The 20,544-nt window shown below is 34.8% G+C and overlaps 1 protein-coding gene across 9 annotated transcripts in view; it reads right to left on the bottom strand.

The window, feature by feature from the left end:
- The window catches only part of LOC117315693 (CUGBP Elav-like family member 4), a 220,909-nt gene that overhangs the window by 127,746 nt on the left and 72,619 nt on the right, over positions 1 to 20,544 (bottom strand). The window lies entirely within an intron of this gene.

The following is a 20,544-nucleotide window of genomic DNA, read 5'->3' as shown; positions in this document are numbered from 1 at the left end:
ACGACACCAATTTATCTCTCCAGACCTTGATCTTCAATATAACACGACACCAATTTATCTCTCCAGACCTTGATCTTCAATATAACACGACACCAATTTATCTCTTCAGACCTTGATCTTCAATATAACACGTCATCAATTTATCTCTACAGACCTTGATCTTCAATATAACACGACACCAATTTATCTCTCCAGACCTTGATCTTCAATATAACACATCAATTTATCTCTCCAGACCTTGATCTTCAATATAACACGACACCAATTTATCTCTCTAGACCTTGATCTTCAAAATAACATGACACCAATTTATCTCTCCAGACCTTGATCTTCAATATAACACATCAATTTATCTCTCCAGACCTTGATCTTCAATATAACATGACACCAATTTATCTCTCCAGACCTTGATCTTCAATATAACACATCAATTTATCTCTCCAGACCTTGATCTTCAATATAACACGACATCAATTTATCTCTCCAGACCTTGATCTTCAATATAACACGACACCAATTTATCTCTCCAGACCTTGATCTTCAATATAACACGTCATCAATTTATCTCTCCAGACCTTGATCTTCAATATAACACGACGTCAATTTATCTCTCCAGACCTTGATCTTCAATATAACATGACACCAATTTATCTCTCCAGACCTTGATCTTCAATATAACACATCAATTTATCTCTCCAGACCTTGATCTTCAATATAACACGACACCAATTTATCTCTCCAGACCTTGATCTTCATATAACACGACACCAATTTATCTCTCCAGACCTTGATCTTCAATATAACACGACACCAATTTATCTCTACAGACCTTGATCTTCAATATAACACATCAATTTATCTCTCCAGACCTTGATCTTCAATATAACACGACACCAATTTATCTCTCCAGACCTTGATCTTCAATATAACACGACGTCAATTTATCTCTCCAGACCTTGATCTTCAATCTAACACGACACCAATTTATCTCACCAGACCTTGATCTTCAATATAACACGTCATCTATGTATCTCTCCAGACCTTGATCTTCAATATAACACACCAATTTATCTCTCCAGACCCTGATCTTCAATATAACACGACACCAATTTATCGCTCCAGACCTTGATCTTCAATATAACACACCAATTTATCTCTCCAGACCTTGATCTTCAATATAACACGACACCAATTTATCTCTCCAGACCTTGACCTTCAATATAACACATCAATTTATCTCTCCAGACCTTGATCTTCAATATAACACATCAATTTATCTCTCCAGACCTTGATCTTCAATATAACACGTCATCAATTTATCTCTCCAGACCTTGATCTTCAATATAACACGACACCAATTTATCTCTCCAGACCTTGATCTTTAATATAACACGACACCAATTTATCTCTCCAGACCTTGATCTTCAATATAACACGACACCAATTTATCTCTCCAAACCTTGATCTTCAATATAACACGACACCAATTTATCTCTCCAGACCTTGATCTTCAATATAACACGACACCAATTTATCTCTCCAGACCTTGATCTTCAATATAACACACCAATTTATCTCTCCAGACCTTGATCTTCAATATAACACATCAATTTATCTCTCCAGACCTTGATCTTCAATATAACACATCAATTTATCTCTCCAAACCTTGATCTTCAATATAACACATCAATTTATCTCTCCAAACCTTGATCTTCAATATAACACGACACCAATTTATCTCTCTAGACCTTGATCTTCAATATAACACGACACCAATTTATCTCTCCAGACCTTGATCTTCAATATAACACGTCACCAATTTATCTCTCCAGACCTTGATCTTCAATATAACACGACACCAATTCATCTCTCCAGACCTTGATCTTCAATATAACACACCAATTCATCTCTCCAGACCTTGATCTTCAAAATAACACATCAATTCATCTCTCCAGACCTTGATCTTCAATATAACACGACACCAATTTATCTCTCCAGATCTTGATCTTCAATATAACACGACACCAATTTATCTCTCCAGACCTTGATCTTCAATATAACACGACACCAATTTATCTCTCCAGATCTTGATCTTCAATATAACACATCAATTTATCTCTCCAGATCTTGATCTTCAATATAACACACCAATTCATCTCTCCAGACCTTGATCTTCAATATAACACATCAATTTATCTCTCCAGACCTTGATCTTCAATATAACACGACACCAATTTATCTCTCCAGACCTTGATCTTCAATATAACACGACACCAATATATCTCTCCAGACCTTGATCTTCAATATAACACGACACCAATGTATCTCTCCAGACCTTGATCTTCAATATAACACATCAATTTATCTCTCCAGATCTTGATCTTCAATATAACACGACGTCAATTTATCTCTCCAGACCTTGATCTTCAATATAACACACCAATTTATCTCTCCAGACCTTGATCTTCAATATAACACATCAATTTATCTCTCCAGAACTTGATCTTCAATATAACACACCAATTTATCTCTCCAGGCCTTGATCTTCAATATAACACGACACCAATTTATCTCTCCAGACCTTGATCTTCAATATAACACATCAATTTATCTCTCCAGATCTTGATCTTCAATATAACACGACGTCAATTTATCTCTCCAGACCTTGATCTTCAATATAACACATCAATTTATCTCTCCAGACCTTGATCTTCAATATAACACGACACCAATATATCTCTCCAGACCTTGATCTTCAATATAACACGACACCAATTGATCTCTCCAGACCTTGATCTTCAATATAACACGACACCAATTTATCTCTCCAGACCTTGATCTTCAATATAACACACCAATTTATCTCACCAGACCTTAATCTTCAATATAACACGACACCAATTTATCTCTCTAGACCTTGATCTTCAATATAACACGACACCAATTTATCTCTCTAGACCTTGATCTTCAATATAACACGATACCAATTTATCTCTCCAGACCTTGATCTTCAATATAACACGTCATCAATTTATCTCTCCAGACCTTGATCTTCAATATAACATGACACCAATTTATCTCTCCAGACCTTGATCTTCAATATAACACACCAATTTATCTCTCCAGACCTTGATCTTCAATATAACACGACACCAATTTATCTCTCCAGATCATGATCTTCAATATAACACGACACCAATTTATCTCTCCAGACCTTGATCTTCAATATAACACACCAATTTATCTCTCCAGACCTTGATCTTCAATATAACACGACACCAATTTATCTCTCCAGACCTTGATCTTCAATATAACACGACACCAATTTATCTCTCCAGACCTTGATCTTCAATATAATACGTCAATTTATCTCTCCAGACCTTGATCTTCAATATAACACGACACCAATTTATCTCTCCAGACCTTGATCTTCAATATAACACGACACCAATTTATCTCTACAGACCTTTATCTTCAATATAACACGACACCAATTTATCTCTACAGACCTTGATCTTCAATATAACACACCAATTTATCTCTCCAGACCTTGATCTTCAATATAACATGACACCAATTTATCTCTCCAGACCTTGATCTTCAATATAACACGACACCAATTTATCTCTCCAGACCTTGACCTTCAATATAACACACCAATTTATCTCTCCAGACTTTGATCTTCAATATAACACATCAATTTATCTCTCCAGACCTTGATCTTCAATATAACACGTCAATTTATCTCTCCAGACCTTGATCTTCAATATAACACGACACCAATTTATCTCTCCAGACCTTGATCTTCAATATAACACACCAATTTATCTCTCCAGACCTTGATCTTCAATATAACACGACACCAATTTATCTCTCCAGACCTTGATCTTCAATATAACACGACACCAATTTATCTCTCCAGACCTTGATCTTCAATATAACACGACACCAATTTATCTCTCCAGACCTTGATCTTCAATATAACACACCAATTTATCTCTCCAGACCTTGATCTTCAATATAACACGACACCAATTTATCTCTCCAGACCTTGATCTTTAATATAACACACCAATTTATCTCTCCAGACCTTGATCTTCAATATAACACGACATCAATTTATCTCTCCAGACCTTGATCTTCAATATAACACGTCAATTTATCTCTCCAGACCTTGATCTTCAATATAACACGACACCAATTTATCTCTCCAGACCTTGATCTTCAATATAACATGACACCAATTTATCTCTCCAGACCTTGATCTTCAATATAACACGACACCAATTTATCTCTCCAGACCTTGACCTTCAATATAACACACCAATTTATCTCTCCAGACTTTGATCTTCAATATAACACATCAATTTATCTCTCCAGACCTTGATCTTCAATATAACACGTCAATTTATCTCTCCAGACCTTGATCTTCAATATAACACGACACCAATTTATCTCTCCAGACCTTGATCTTCAATATAACACACCAATTTATCTCTCCAGACCTTGATCTTCAATATAACACGACACCAATTTATCTCTCCAGACCTTGATCTTCAATATAACACGACACCAATTTATCTCTCCAGACCTTGATCTTCAATATAACACGACACCAATTTATCTCTCCAGACCTTGATCTTCAATATAACACGACACCAATTTATCTCTACAGACCTTGATCTTCAATATAACACACCAATTTATCTCTCCAGACCTTGATCTTCAATATAACATGACACCAATTTATCTCTCCAGACCTTGATCTTCAATATAACACGACACCAATTTATCTCTCCAGACCTTGACCTTCAATATAACACGACACCAATTTATCTCTCCAGACCTTGATCTTCAATATAACACATCAATTTATCTCTCCAGACCTTGATCTTCAATATAACACGACACCAATTTATCTCTCTAGACCTTGATCTTCAAAATAACATGACACCAATTTATCTCTCCAGACCTTGATCTTCAATATAACACATCAATTTATCTCTCCAGACCTTGATCTTCAATATAACATGACACCAATTTATCTCTCCAGACCTTGATCTTCAATATAACACATCAATTTATCTCTCCAGACCTTGATCTTCAATATAACACGACATCAATTTATCTCTCCAGACCTTGATCTTCAATATAACACGACACCAATTTATCTCTCCAGACCTTGATCTTCAATATAACACGTCATCAATTTATCTCTCCAGACCTTGATCTTCAATATAACACGACGTCAATTTATCTCTCCAGACCTTGATCTTCAATATAACATGACACCAATTTATCTCTCCAGACCTTGATCTTCAATATAACACATCAATTTATCTCTCCAGACCTTGATCTTCAATATAACACGACACCAATTTATCTCTCCAGACCTTGATCTTCATATAACACGACACCAATTTATCTCTCCAGACCTTGATCTTCAATATAACACGACACCAATTTATCTCTACAGACCTTGATCTTCAATATAACACATCAATTTATCTCTCCAGACCTTGATCTTCAATATAACACGACACCAATTTATCTCTCCAGACCTTGATCTTCAATATAACACGACGTCAATTTATCTCTCCAGACCTTGATCTTCAATCTAACACGACACCAATTTATCTCACCAGACCTTGATCTTCAATATAACACGTCATCTATGTATCTCTCCAGACCTTGATCTTCAATATAACACACCAATTTATCTCTCCAGACCCTGATCTTCAATATAACACGACACCAATTTATCGCTCCAGACCTTGATCTTCAATATAACACACCAATTTATCTCTCCAGACCTTGATCTTCAATATAACACGACACCAATTTATCTCTCCAGACCTTGATCTTCAATATAACACATCAATTTATCTCTCCAGACCTTGATCTTCAATATAACACATCAATTTATCTCTCCAGACCTTGATCTTCAATATAACACGTCATCAATTTATCTCTCCAGACCTTGATCTTCAATATAACACGACACCAATTTATCTCTCCAGACCTTGATCTTTAATATAACACGACACCAATTTATCTCTCCAGACCTTGATCTTCAATATAACACGACACCAATTTATCTCTCCAAACCTTGATCTTCAATATAACACGACACCAATTTATCTCTCCAGACCTTGATCTTCAATATAACACGACACCAATTTATCTCTCCAGACCTTGATCTTCAATATAACACACCAATTTATCTCTCCAGACCTTGATCTTCAATATAACACATCAATTTATCTCTCCAGACCTTGATCTTCAATATAACACATCAATTTATCTCTCCAAACCTTGATCTTCAATATAACACATCAATTTATCTCTCCAAACCTTGATCTTCAATATAACACGACACCAATTTATCTCTCTAGACCTTGATCTTCAATATAACACGACACCAATTTATCTCTCCAGACCTTGATCTTCAATATAACACGTCACCAATTTATCTCTCCAGACCTTGATCTTCAATATAACACGACACCAATTCATCTCTCCAGACCTTGATCTTCAATATAACACACCAATTCATCTCTCCAGACCTTGATCTTCAAAATAACACATCAATTCATCTCTCCAGACCTTGATCTTCAATATAACACGACACCAATTTATCTCTCCAGATCTTGATCTTCAATATAACACGACACCAATTTATCTCTCCAGACCTTGATCTTCAATATAACACGACACCAATTTATCTCTCCAGATCTTGATCTTCAATATAACACATCAATTTATCTCTCCAGATCTTGATCTTCAATATAACACACCAATTCATCTCTCCAGACCTTGATCTTCAATATAACACATCAATTTATCTCTCCAGACCTTGATCTTCAATATAACACGACACCAATTTATCTCTCCAGACCTTGATCTTCAATATAACACGACACCAATATATCTCTCCAGACCTTGATCTTCAATATAACACGACACCAATGTATCTCTCCAGACCTTGATCTTCAATATAACACATCAATTTATCTCTCCAGACCTTGATCTTCAATATAACACGACACCAATTTATCTCTCCAGACCTTGATCTTCAATATAACACGACACCAATTTATCTCTCCAGACCTTGATCTTCAATATAACACATCAATTTATCTCTCCAGATCTTGATCTTCAATATAACACGACGTCAATTTATCTCTCCAGACCTTGATCTTCAATATAACACACCAATTTATCTCTCCAGACCTTGATCTTCAATATAACACATCAATTTATCTCTCCAGAACTTGATCTTCAATATAACACACCAATTTATCTCTCCAGGCCTTGATCTTCAATATAACACGACACCAATTTATCTCTCCAGACCTTGATCTTCAATATAACACATCAATTTATCTCTCCAGATCTTGATCTTCAATATAACACGACGTCAATTTATCTCTCCAGACCTTGATCTTCAATATAACACATCAATTTATCTCTCCAGACCTTGATCTTCAATATAACACGACACCAATATATCTCTCCAGACCTTGATCTTCAATATAACACGACACCAATTGATCTCTCCAGACCTTGATCTTCAATATAACACGACACCAATTTATCTCTCCAGACCTTGATCTTCAATATAACACACCAATTTATCTCACCAGACCTTAATCTTCAATATAACACGACACCAATTTATCTCTCTAGACCTTGATCTTCAATATAACACGACACCAATTTATCTCTCTAGACCTTGATCTTCAATATAACACGATACCAATTTATCTCTCCAGACCTTGATCTTCAATATAACACGTCATCAATTTATCTCTCCAGACCTTGATCTTCAATATAACATGACACCAATTTATCTCTCCAGACCTTGATCTTCAATATAACACACCAATTTATCTCTCCAGACCTTGATCTTCAATATAACACGACACCAATTTATCTCTCCAGACCTTGACCTTCAATATAACACACCAATTTATCTCTCCAGACTTTGATCTTCAATATAACACATCAATTTATCTCTCCAGACCTTGATCTTCAATATAACACGTCAATTTATCTCTCCAGACCTTGATCTTCAATATAACACGACACCAATTTATCTCTCCAGACCTTGATCTTCAATATAACACACCAATTTATCTCTCCAGACCTTGATCTTCAATATAACACGACACCAATTTATCTCTCCAGACCTTGATCTTCAATATAACACGACACCAATTTATCTCTCCAGACCTTGATCTTCAATATAACACGACACCAATTTATCTCTCCAGACTTTGATCTTCAATATAACACACCAATTTATCTCTCCAGACCTTGATCTTCAATATAACACGACACCAATTTATCTCTCCAGACCTTGATCTTTAATATAACACACCAATTTATCTCTCCAGACCTTGATCTTCAATATAACACGACATCAATTTATCTCTCCAGACCTTGATCTTCAATATAACACGTCAATTTATCTCTCCAGACCTTGATCTTCAATATAACACGACACCAATTTATCTCTCCAGACCTTGATCTTCAATATAACATGACACCAATTTATCTCTCCAGACCTTGATCTTCAATATAACACGACACCAATTTATCTCTCCAGACCTTGACCTTCAATATAACACACCAATTTATCTCTCCAGACTTTGATCTTCAATATAACACATCAATTTATCTCTCCAGACCTTGATCTTCAATATAACACGTCAATTTATCTCTCCAGACCTTGATCTTCAATATAACACGACACCAATTTATCTCTCCAGACCTTGATCTTCAATATAACACACCAATTTATCTCTCCAGACCTTGATCTTCAATATAACACGACACCAATTTATCTCTCCAGACCTTGATCTTCAATATAACACGACACCAATTTATCTCTCCAGACCTTGATCTTCAATATAACAAACCAATTTATCTCTCCAGACCTTGATCTTCAATATAACACACCAATTTATCTCTCCAGACTTTGATCTTCAATATAACACATCAATTTATCTCTCCAGACCTTGATCTTCAATATAACACATCAATTTATCTCTCCAGACCTTGATCTTCAATATAACACGTCAATTTATCTCTCCAGACTTTGATCTTCAATATAACACGACACCAATTTATCTCTCCAGACCTTGATCTTCAATATAACACACCAATTTATCTCTCCAGACCTTGATCTTCAATATAACACGACACCAATTTATCTCTCCAGACCTTGATCTTCAATATAACACGACACCAATATATCTCTCCAGACCTTGATCTTCAATATAACACGACACCAATGTATCTCTCCAGACCTTGATCTTCAATATAACACATCAATTTATCTCTCCAGACCTTGATCTTCAATATAACACGACACCAATTTATCTCTCCAGACCTTGATCTTCAATATAACACGACACCAATGTATCTCTCCAGACCTTGATCTTCAACATAACACGACGTCAATTTATCTCTCCAGACCTTGATCTTCAATATAACACGACACCAATTTATCCATCCAGACCTTGATCTTCAATATAACACGACACCAATTTATCTCTTCAGACCTTGATCTTCAATATAACACGACACCAATGTATCTCTCCAGACCTTGATCTTCAATATAACACGACACCAATTTATCTCTTCAGACCTTGATCTTCAATATAACACGACACCAATATATCTCTCCAGACCTTGATCTTCAATATAACACGACACCAATGTATCTCTCCAGACCTTGATCTTCAATATAACACATCAATTTATCTCTCCAGACCTTGATCTTCAATATAACACGACACCAATTTATCTCTCCAGACCTTGATCTTCAATATAACACGACACCAATTTATCTCTCCAGACCTTGATCTTCAATATAACACGACACCAATTTATCTCTCCAGACCTTGATCTTCAATATAACACGACACCAATTTATCTCTCCAGACCTTGATCTTCAATATAACACGACGTCAATTGATCTCTCCAGACCTTGATCTTCAATATAACACGACACCAATTGATCTCTCCAGACCTTGATCTTCAATATAACACGACACCAATTTATCTCTCCAGACCTTGATCTTCAATATAACACGACACCAATTTATCTCTCCAGACCTTGATCTTCAATATAACACATCAATTTATCTCTCCAGACCTTGATCTTCAATATAACACGACACCAATTTATCTCTCCAGACCTTGATCTTCAATATAACACGACACCAATTTATCTCTCCAGACCTCGATCTTCAATATAACACATCAATTTATCTCTCCAGACCTTGATCTTCAATATAACACGACATCAATTTATCTCTCCAGACCTTGATCTTCAATATAACACATCAATTTATCTCTCCAGACCTTGATCTTCAATATAACACGACGTCAATTTATCTCTCCAGACCTTGATCTTCAATATAACACATCAATTTATCTCTCCAGACCTTGATCTTCAATATAACACGACACCAATTTATCTCTCCAGACCTTGATCTTCAATATAACACGACACCAATTTATCTCTCCAGACCTCGATCTTCAATATAACACACCAATTTATCTCTCCAGACCTTGATCTTCAATATAACACGACACCAATTTATCTCTCCAGACCTTGATCTTCAATATAACACATCAATTTATCTCTCCAGACCTTGATCTTCAATATAACACGTCACCAATTTATCTCTCCAGACCTTGATCTTCAATATAACACGACACCAATTTATCTCTCCAGACCTTGATCTTCAATATAACACATCAATTTATCTCTCCAGACCTTGATCTTCAATATAACACGTCACCAATTTATCTCTCCAGACCTTGATCATCAATATAACACGACACCAATTTATCTCTCCAGACCTTGATCTTCAATATAACACATCAATTTATCTCTCCAGACCTTGATCTTCAATATAACACGACACCAATTTATCTCTCCAGACCTTGATCTTCAATATAACACGACACCAATTTATCTCTCCAGACCTTGATCTTCAATATAACACGACACCAATTTATCTCTCCAGACCTTGATCTTCAATATAACACATCAATTTATCTCTCCAGACCTTGATCTTCAATATAACACGTCACCAATTTATCTCTCCAGACCTTGATCTTCAATATAACACGTCATCAATTTATCTCTCCAGACCTTGATCTTCAATATAACACGTCAATTTATCTCTCCAGACCTTGATCTTCAATATAACACGACACCAATTTATCTCTCCAGACCTTGATCTTCAATATAACACGACACCAATATATCTCTCCAGACCTTGATCTTCAATATAACATGACACCAATTTATCTCTCCAGACCTTGATCTTCAATATAACACGTCAATTTATCTCTCCAGACCTTGATCTTCAATATAACACGACACCAATTAATCTCTCCAAACCTTGATCTTCAATATAACACGACACCAATTTATCTCTCCAGACCTTGATCTTCAATATAACACGACACCAATTTATCTTTTTCTTTTTTTTATGCAATGAGATAATTTGACTTTGTTCAGTTGACCTCCAACACATGACCTTAATTTTACCCAGTGACCTTTGACCTAACAATCTTACAAGGCATCACCATTTTTATACACACTGCGGTTGTCTATATATACCTACTGCTGACGGAGGAAAGTATTCGTGCGGATAACGGAATCATCGTACTTCAGACACTGAGCAGCCCCATATGTTGGACACAGATGTATAAATAATAACGCGCTTCAAAGCCGTGAGGTATGTCTTAATCTTTCTAAATAACTAACTCGCGAGTCTGACACGGTGAATTTAAATCCGGATTCAAAGTTCGGGGGTTTAACTATTTCATCGTTTTGGCGTTCTAAGAACAAAAGCTCTCCGTGTCAAATACCGTGGATTGCTTTTGGTTTCTTTATTTTTGTTTAAAGTGATTGTAAATGAATTCAAATACGTCCGTGTTAATCTAACCAGACTTCAACGCATGATGTATTCTTTTTTGTTTTGAAACGGAAATGAGGAAGCGGTAGTGTTAATATTCGACTAAAGCATAACAACATCGCAAGCTTTACGGAAACTAAGATAAAAACATGTGATATCTTTGTCAATCAAAAAATAAATTATTTAACTAATTCATAGTTTATGATTTGTAATAAAACATAAAATGGGACTTTTTAAACTTGATTTTATTGTATTTAATTTTGAAAATATCAATTTTGTTTTACCATGTATTTCTGGAAGCTAACAAGGCTTTTTATACAATGTCTCGCAAAGTTACCTCATCCAATTACCGATAAAGCCGAAACAAACGATTTCACGTATCTTTCAATTACACATAGATACCAATCGCGGTTTTTGCTTTTTATTAGCTGGATTTTTGCGGTATTTATATGTGAATAAAATATTGCAGAATTCTGTACATAGATGATTTAAAAGACTTTGCCATTCATCATAACATTAGTTTCGTAATTAACAGAGAAATTGGAATTTTTGAATGTTTAAATGTTCATGTTTTCATTTCATTACAATTACGTGTTGACCTTAAAAAATATTTAGACTGCAATTTAAGTTAAGGTGTTATGCTACATTAATTAATATGTCGTTTTTTTTTCCAAGAGCTATTTCTCTTTTACATATATTTTTTGAAATTCCTGAAGGAAATATTTTTTATACTGCATTTGTTTGATCAATGTTGACCAATTGCCGAATTATGATTGACGTTCGTGTGAAGACATTGCATTTTTCTGAATGTGAACTCTTCACCTATAAATATTGGATAATCACAGTTTATGAAAAAACGACAACGATGACGACGACGATGATTGCAAGGAGGAGGAGGAGGAGGAGGAGGAGGAGGAGGAGGAGGAGGAGGAGGAGGAGGAGGAGGAGGAGGAGGAGGACGACGGACGACGACGACGGACGACGACGGACGACGACAATGATGATGATGACGACAAGTGGATTGCAGACACGATCGCAAATAATGACACCAAGAACCGCTACTTGACAGTGACACCTGGTATTTCAGAAAAAGTGCAAATATAAGAACGAAATAACTTTTGTAGAGACTAATAGTTGATCCGAGACAGGCCTCAGAGGAACCGACAATGCTATGATAGAGAACAAATGTCGGAATATCAGACAGTCTAAACCAGATTAGGGGAGGGGCGGAACATACTACCTAGCCGGCACGGTATGCCTACTGTCTTGTCGTTCAAATCCGTCATTATCCCATCAAGAGTTCAGTGGCGTCGCTTAATACATGGATTCTACTTCGGAGTGCGTACTTTGGGAAATCCTCACGAAATATCCTTCAGGCACTTAATAAAAGTCCATGCTATATTAACTTATTTTTACGTAATTAAAACATCTCGTAATTTTTTTTAGCCGCTGGTGTTTATTGTAAAATAAAATTTCCAGAGAGAATTTCACCACAAAATATTGAGAGGGCGGGAGAGTTACATAACCAAATGTAAAATATATTTTCTCTGACGTTTTGTAAAATATATTTTCTCGTACGTTTTGTTAAAATATATTTTCTCTGACGTTTTGTTAAAATATATTTTCTCTGACGTTTTGTTAAAATATATTTTCTCTGACGTTTTGTAAAATATTATTTCTCTTTACGTTACATAGACATTAAAACATTCAAGAGTAGATCGAAAAGCCAATCTAATTAAAACTAGTCTGGTAATTTCCACTCCTCTACGATACTCTACGATACACTTCATCACTAGTATTGCAGTGTGTCGTAGAGGAGCGGAAATTACAAATATAGTTTTGATTAGACTGATTGAACAGTTTTCGGTAAACACTTGACATAAAAGGTTTTCATAAACGTTTATTTAGATTGCTTTGTAGAATGGTATCTATTTTCAGCACTTTTAATAAATAAGTTACATTTTTAGCAAATCATTAAGTCAACCTCACAAAAAAGTAATTTATTTCATGTTATACTATTATTAAGCTAATATCTCAGGCGGCGACGGTGTCTGACAACAGCGAGACTGCTCCGTACTAGGCCAGGTAATGTTTTAGTTTATGCGCGTGAATGCGCGGGTGAGACCTGTTATCTTCCCTAACGTGACGAATAGACAGCGCACGTGCTGAGTTAAGTATAGATATCAGTAATATGAAGTAGATAAAGTTGGGTATATCGTTGCTGAAATATTTTAATCATCATAATAAAATAAACAATCACGTATGTTGTCGGAATAAACTGAAATACCAATAGGAATACAATGGTGTCAGAAGTTAAGTCGGCGACAAATTTAATTTTAAACGGTTGAGCAAATTAAGGTTTAAGGTTACATGCTATATGGTATATACGTCATTTCCTTTCTGAAATAGTTCGATATTCACAGCTAGTGAATTGTGACTTTTCATAATTAAGCTGAAATAAATAGTTACCAATATTGTCGGAATACCTATAGGAATATATTGGTGTCAGAAGTAAGGTCGGCGACAAATTAAAATTTAAACGGTTAAGCAAATTAAAATTTAAGGATGCATCCTATATGGTATTACGTCATTTCCTTTCTGAAAGAGTTCCATATTCACAATAAGACAACTGTGACGCGTGAACAGCTTGTGTATTGTGGCTTTTTTCATAATTAAGCTGAAAATAATTGGAAAGGCAAATATAAGATTTGTTCAATAATTCTTGTTTGAAAACCAATACAGTGTTCACTGTTTGATCGCAATAATAGACCCCTTCACATTTGGAGTTTATGGTTCGCGTAATTCTAAAGTTTCACATTGCATTACATATACTCTTAGTTTCCCACATAAAGGACATACACAACTAAATCAGCCAATCAGGTACTGTTTCTCCTCACCTAAATCCCTAACGAAAATATGTTTCTGAGGTTTGCAGCTATTTTCTTTAACTACTTGAGTAAAAAACACGTGGAATTGGTACTTCCTGTATACGAACACAAAGCGTAATGTGTTAAGACTTGAAAAACAAAAATATACCCTAATACTGAATAGAATGCTGTAGGACAAGAGGTGAAAAAGCCGGGACTTCCCCAGGTGGGGTTCCCGTCAACTGTAAAGGTCAGGGTGGCTGTCTTTTGAGTTCCTATGTAATCTTATTTGCCATTGAAAAACAAAAATATACCCTCCTACTGAAAAAAAGAATGAATTAAGACTACAAATGAAAAAGGCGGGACTTCCCTAGATGAGGGTTCCCCAAGTTCACTGTAAAGGTCAGGGTTGCTGTCTTTCGATGTGATCTTATGTGCCATTAAATCTATACAATAACATCATTTATAAGGTAGCGTAACCTTAAAACTTCATTTTGATAAAGAATTCACACATGAACTTAAAATGAGCGAATGAGGGATGGAGTCAGAAATGATATCATATAGTAAAATATTTAGTTGTGTGAGTCCTAAACAGTGCATTTTACGACGTTATGGTCGTAACTATGGAGCCATCGGGATTTTTTGTTCCGTCAGATATCATGTTTTGTAAAGTGCGTCAAATCGACTGTTCGTGGTATTTCCTGTATGTAGTCAAAATCACCGGACATGGTAGTCACGAGACCAGGTAGTCACGAGACCTGGTAGGATACCATAGTGACGCCTTCAAAATCCGTCGACCGTTTACGAAACATCCAGGATTCCCGGAGCGTGTCGAAAAGGTCCGAAGATGTACGATTGTTTTCGAGAGTGTTAGAAACCAGCATCAGCTTTGCTTTATTTGTTGATAAATAAGTAACATACTTCAAAATAAGATACCATGCATGTTGGAATATTATAGTGAATAATTTCTTGCCAAAATTTACACGTGTTACATTGAACTCGCTTGACCTTTCGGCTTTGATATTACGTGAATTCTGGAGAGCACTCCTGGGGGTGGTCGGTGCAATATTCAATGTTTCTTGACTTCAGTAATTAGTGAAATATTTTGATGACCGGAAGTGTATTTTGATTATAATAACAAGACCATTATCTCCGTTGTGGTTTCTTTTCCTTGTTCAAAATGTAAATAAACAAGATAAACTTTTAAACGAGACCTGGGTCCCTACTGTTACTAAAAATCTATGTATTGGAACTCTGCATGTGGGCGGCGTCCTTCCAGAGTTCGACCTCTCACGCGTTTCCCTTCAGGCAAACAAGAGTGATTTGTATCAATTAATATAACTTGGTTCGCCATTGTTGTAAAATAAATAAAGTGTATTGTTATGTATGCAGTTGTCCTCCAAATGACCAGAGATTCACGTATTTGTTATGGAATATATCAAGATAATGCGGTACCGTACCGAACATTTGACATGGATAGCGCCTCAGAACAATGACATGAATTATGTAGAATTCGCCGACATCATAAAAATATTAACAAAAATCTCCTCTCGCTTGTGGAGTTTATTACAGTCGGGATGTATATTTGTATACCGTTCAATATACATGATAGTGTCGGCCGATAACACGTCACTTCCGGTTTGCGTGAGGAAAATCAATTTCAATTGTGCACTCGTTTGCCTCCGTGTCCTGCGGGACTAGTCAGTAACCCAACTATCGATCATTATTCCCTTTAAAAGCCTTGTCAGCCCAGAAGTCTGAAACATGGCGGGTATTCTTCAAACCTCCGACAATTCCGGTGACGTAATATCAATATTTTGCTCAAATTGATTTTCAATATTTGAAAATAAATAAAATGTATTTTCTTTTCGGTTACATGTAAGTCTGTACATGCCAATTAAAGTACCATCAGATAGGAAGCAGTGTTCAACAGAAAGTCAGAAATTATGAAAAACGATTGCTGTCGACATATATATATCTGCATTTCGCTTACATGGCTTTGATATCTTACTATTGCATCAAACTTGGTTAAAAATGTAATTTAATTTGCAATAAGTTTAGAGACATATTAATCATGACTTATTTTGCAAATACAATTAGAGATATGGAAAAACGAAGGGCGTTTATTAGGAGATATGTCACCGAAAATAATTATCCAAAGACACTAGTTAGTATCTTCGTTAAAAATGTTTCCAAAATGACACATTGTTTAGGAATAATTATCTCTCGGGTTACAGATAACAATTAATGAATCTACAGAATAAAAAAGTTCGTAATATATTGTTATTTGTTTAAATGTATTTGTTTTTTAATCAATATTAAAAAAAAACGAGATTTAGAAAAATATATCATGCAGTGCATAAATCTAAATACAGAAATATACTTAATTAAATGAATGAATTAATTAACTAATTTATTTATTTATTTATTTTTATTTACTTATTTATTTATTATTTATTTAATCTTTCAGAGTCACATATTTGAAACTTCTTGGTTTCCATTCATAGAAGTGAAGCCCAAGAAAAGTATATATGTATAGACGTTCTTTTGATCTTGGAACTACATATATAAGCTGTGTATGTTGTTGCATTAACTGGAATTTCAAAAAAAACAACAACAAAAAACCCTGTTTATTCATTCCTAAATTTATGGTCCAAAATCTAGAGTCGCCCTCCAAGCTACAATCAAATATGCAGTATTTTAGACAATATGGCTGACCACGTTGGTGACAGATATTAGTTTTGACACATTCCCACGATGTCTGTTGGCGCGTGCGACAGATGGTTGAGATCTGTGGATAAAGGGCAGTAAACCAATGGTACATACAGAAACATGTATATAAACGATTGTGATAGGTGGATTTTGTCACTTATCATCACTTTTCGTAAGGATGGCACCGATTGGTCAAAATGTCATCTTAAACAGAAAAAAAATTCAGAATAAAAAAAAATGCATTTAGAAAAAAAACAACATTTGTTTCAATAGCAGTTTTCATTTTTCTGCGAATTACAACTAGGATATCGTGGATGGTTCAGTGCATGGGAAGTCATACTTTCGGATAAAACCGCAGAACTCGAGTAAACTCTCTTTGTGTTCCGTCATGTGCAAAACTACATCAAATCCAGCAATATATTTTGAGATGTATTCTTGTACTCTTTCTTACAAACTTATGTCTATGTTAAATATTTTAAATGTTTTCATGTGTGATGTGAGAGGGCGCCAATAAGTTGAGAAAACTTCTTTGTCTCTATTTTGGCAATAAAATAAGTTTAAAGTCAAATGTCATTCGAGCAAAACCCATGTTTTCATTGTTTCTATTTTTTGCTTTTTGTCTTGTTTTTTGTTTTTTGAATTCGTTTTTGTTGTTTTTTGTTTTGTTTTGTTTTTGTTTTTGTTTTTACTTTTTGTTGTTGTTTTGTGTTCTTTGTTGTAACAATAATATTTTTTTTTTCTTTTTTTGTGTGTTTTTTTTTTAAACTTTTTATTTGTTTTTTTTTGTGTTCTTTGTTTTAATAATAATATTTGTATGTTTTTCTTTATTTGATTGTTTTATTTTTGCTCTGTCTTTTTTCACAGGTCCTGTTATCTCTCATCAAGAGCCCCGTGTGGTCATATGGAGCGTCAACTCGTGTCAAATGGCAGACTCCACTATCGATCCGTACATCGAGCGTGACTATAAATACATCTAACCAGAGTTAGGCAGATAGAATTGATTTTCAAGAGGAGCAACTCGAACAGATTCATCAAAATATCTCAATGGTGAAACCTTGTAAAAGGACAGAAACCCAAGCGATGATGATGAGGGTCTACAACAGAGAGACGCAAATCTATTAGTGGGACACGAAGCCAAATATACACTTAAGTTTAAACATATTTATTGTCATAAACATAGACACGGGATTAGGCACAAGTTACAACAACTTATCAACGCCTTCTCCCAACATATATACAGTGTATTACAAGGCATAGTTACATTTACATGGATGATGACAAAAATGATATAATATACGGTTTACCAAATAAACTGATCCAATTACAAAATTCAAAACCTATTACTGGATTTGATCAAACATTGCACATATCTAAAGATATTTCTATTAAGATCAACGGAAAGTTGTGAGTTTCCATTTAACATAACTTCTAAACTAATTGTAACATTCAGATTATTTAGGTTTTGCAACAAAATATACCAAATGTGCACGTACACACAAGACCAAATATTTACAAATGGAAGCAAATAGCCATAAAACCAAATATCTATTAAAGGGGTATATTACATGATGATTGTTAATACGCACAAAGCCATATATATAATGATGACCTGATGTTAAAGGTTTATTTAAAAATGTCGTATTAACATATAAATGATCAATTTATTAGTGAGGAGACTTTTAAACCTTGTTATACTGAATTCTCCCGTCACACAAACATACGATGATTGACAGATTGTGTGTGGTTTCACTTCATATATTATTCCTTCTATTTTTTATTTTTTGGTTGCTACGTATTTTTTTCAATAAGCTCACAAAGTAAGGTATCTTTTATGACGAATATAACACCAATTTATACTTTGTTAAATGTGAACGCGTAGGAGGTTTGTACTCGACAACTGCACTGTCAAATGTTTAATACCGGAACTGAACAAAGCGAATCGGTCTGTACAAATATTTATGTAACGATTTCATTGATTGGATAATAAACATTTCTCTCATTGTAACACGCAAATTGATTGGTTGAAGGGCGTTCAAAACATCCATCCGGTTTGTATTTTGGAAACATCATAGTCATATCCGATTCGCAAATATTTGTAGAATCTGTTTAAAGATTTTCTCGGTAATTGTGGTATAATATATACTGAAAATGCAAACGATGCGTCCTTTTAAACTGACACAGATTCATTTTTATTATGACGTATTTTTCAAAAAATCATCGGAATCGGTGGCCTTCATTGCAAGGTAAATATAACTAACATTTTCAAAATCAAAATACTTATTCAAATATTTATTCCTGCAACGCAATTAACCTTTAAGCAACTTTCATTTAAATTTGAACATCAATAACACAATGACACCGCTCTACGAAACGTAATTTTTATATGAAATGCTTAATGAAAGTGAAATTAATTAACAGTTCTAATTAAGCTTTATAATCGTATCATTGCTTACTTATCAAATCTGATAATCCATTTTCAGTTCGTTTTTTTTCAGATTTGATTTCTTGATATTTGTAACGTTCAGAAATAATTATTTGTGTCAACTGTGATCTTATAATCGAACTTTTTAAAGTAATTAAATATTGTATACTACTGAATGATACTGTTACACGACTGCAATATGGATAACAACATTGTTTAAAAACAAAAAAATACCTAACAAATCCTTGCTTATTCAGAAATAATACTAACTATCTCCAGAAATAGAATACGGAGTCAAACAACACAGGGACATGGAAACTGAATTAAAATCTAGTCATTCTCATAGGGACGCAGGGATAAGGAAACTTGGATCAGAATATTTTCCCCACATGGGACACAGGGATATGGAAAGTTGGGTATAATATATTCGTCCTCACATACAACACAGTGGCATGGATAGTTTGGTGAAATGTATTCGTCCTCACGGGAAACACAGGGGCGTGGAAAGTTACGTATAATATATTCGTCCTCACAGGGAACACAGGGGCGTGGAAAGTTTGGTGAAATGTATTCGTCCTCACGGGGAACACAGTGGCGT

Source organism: Pecten maximus, chromosome 17, assembly GCF_902652985.1.
Source record: "Pecten maximus chromosome 17, xPecMax1.1, whole genome shotgun sequence".
Taxonomy (NCBI): Eukaryota; Metazoa; Mollusca; class Bivalvia; order Pectinida; family Pectinidae; genus Pecten; species Pecten maximus.
This window is presented reverse-complemented; position numbering and strand designations above follow the sequence as displayed.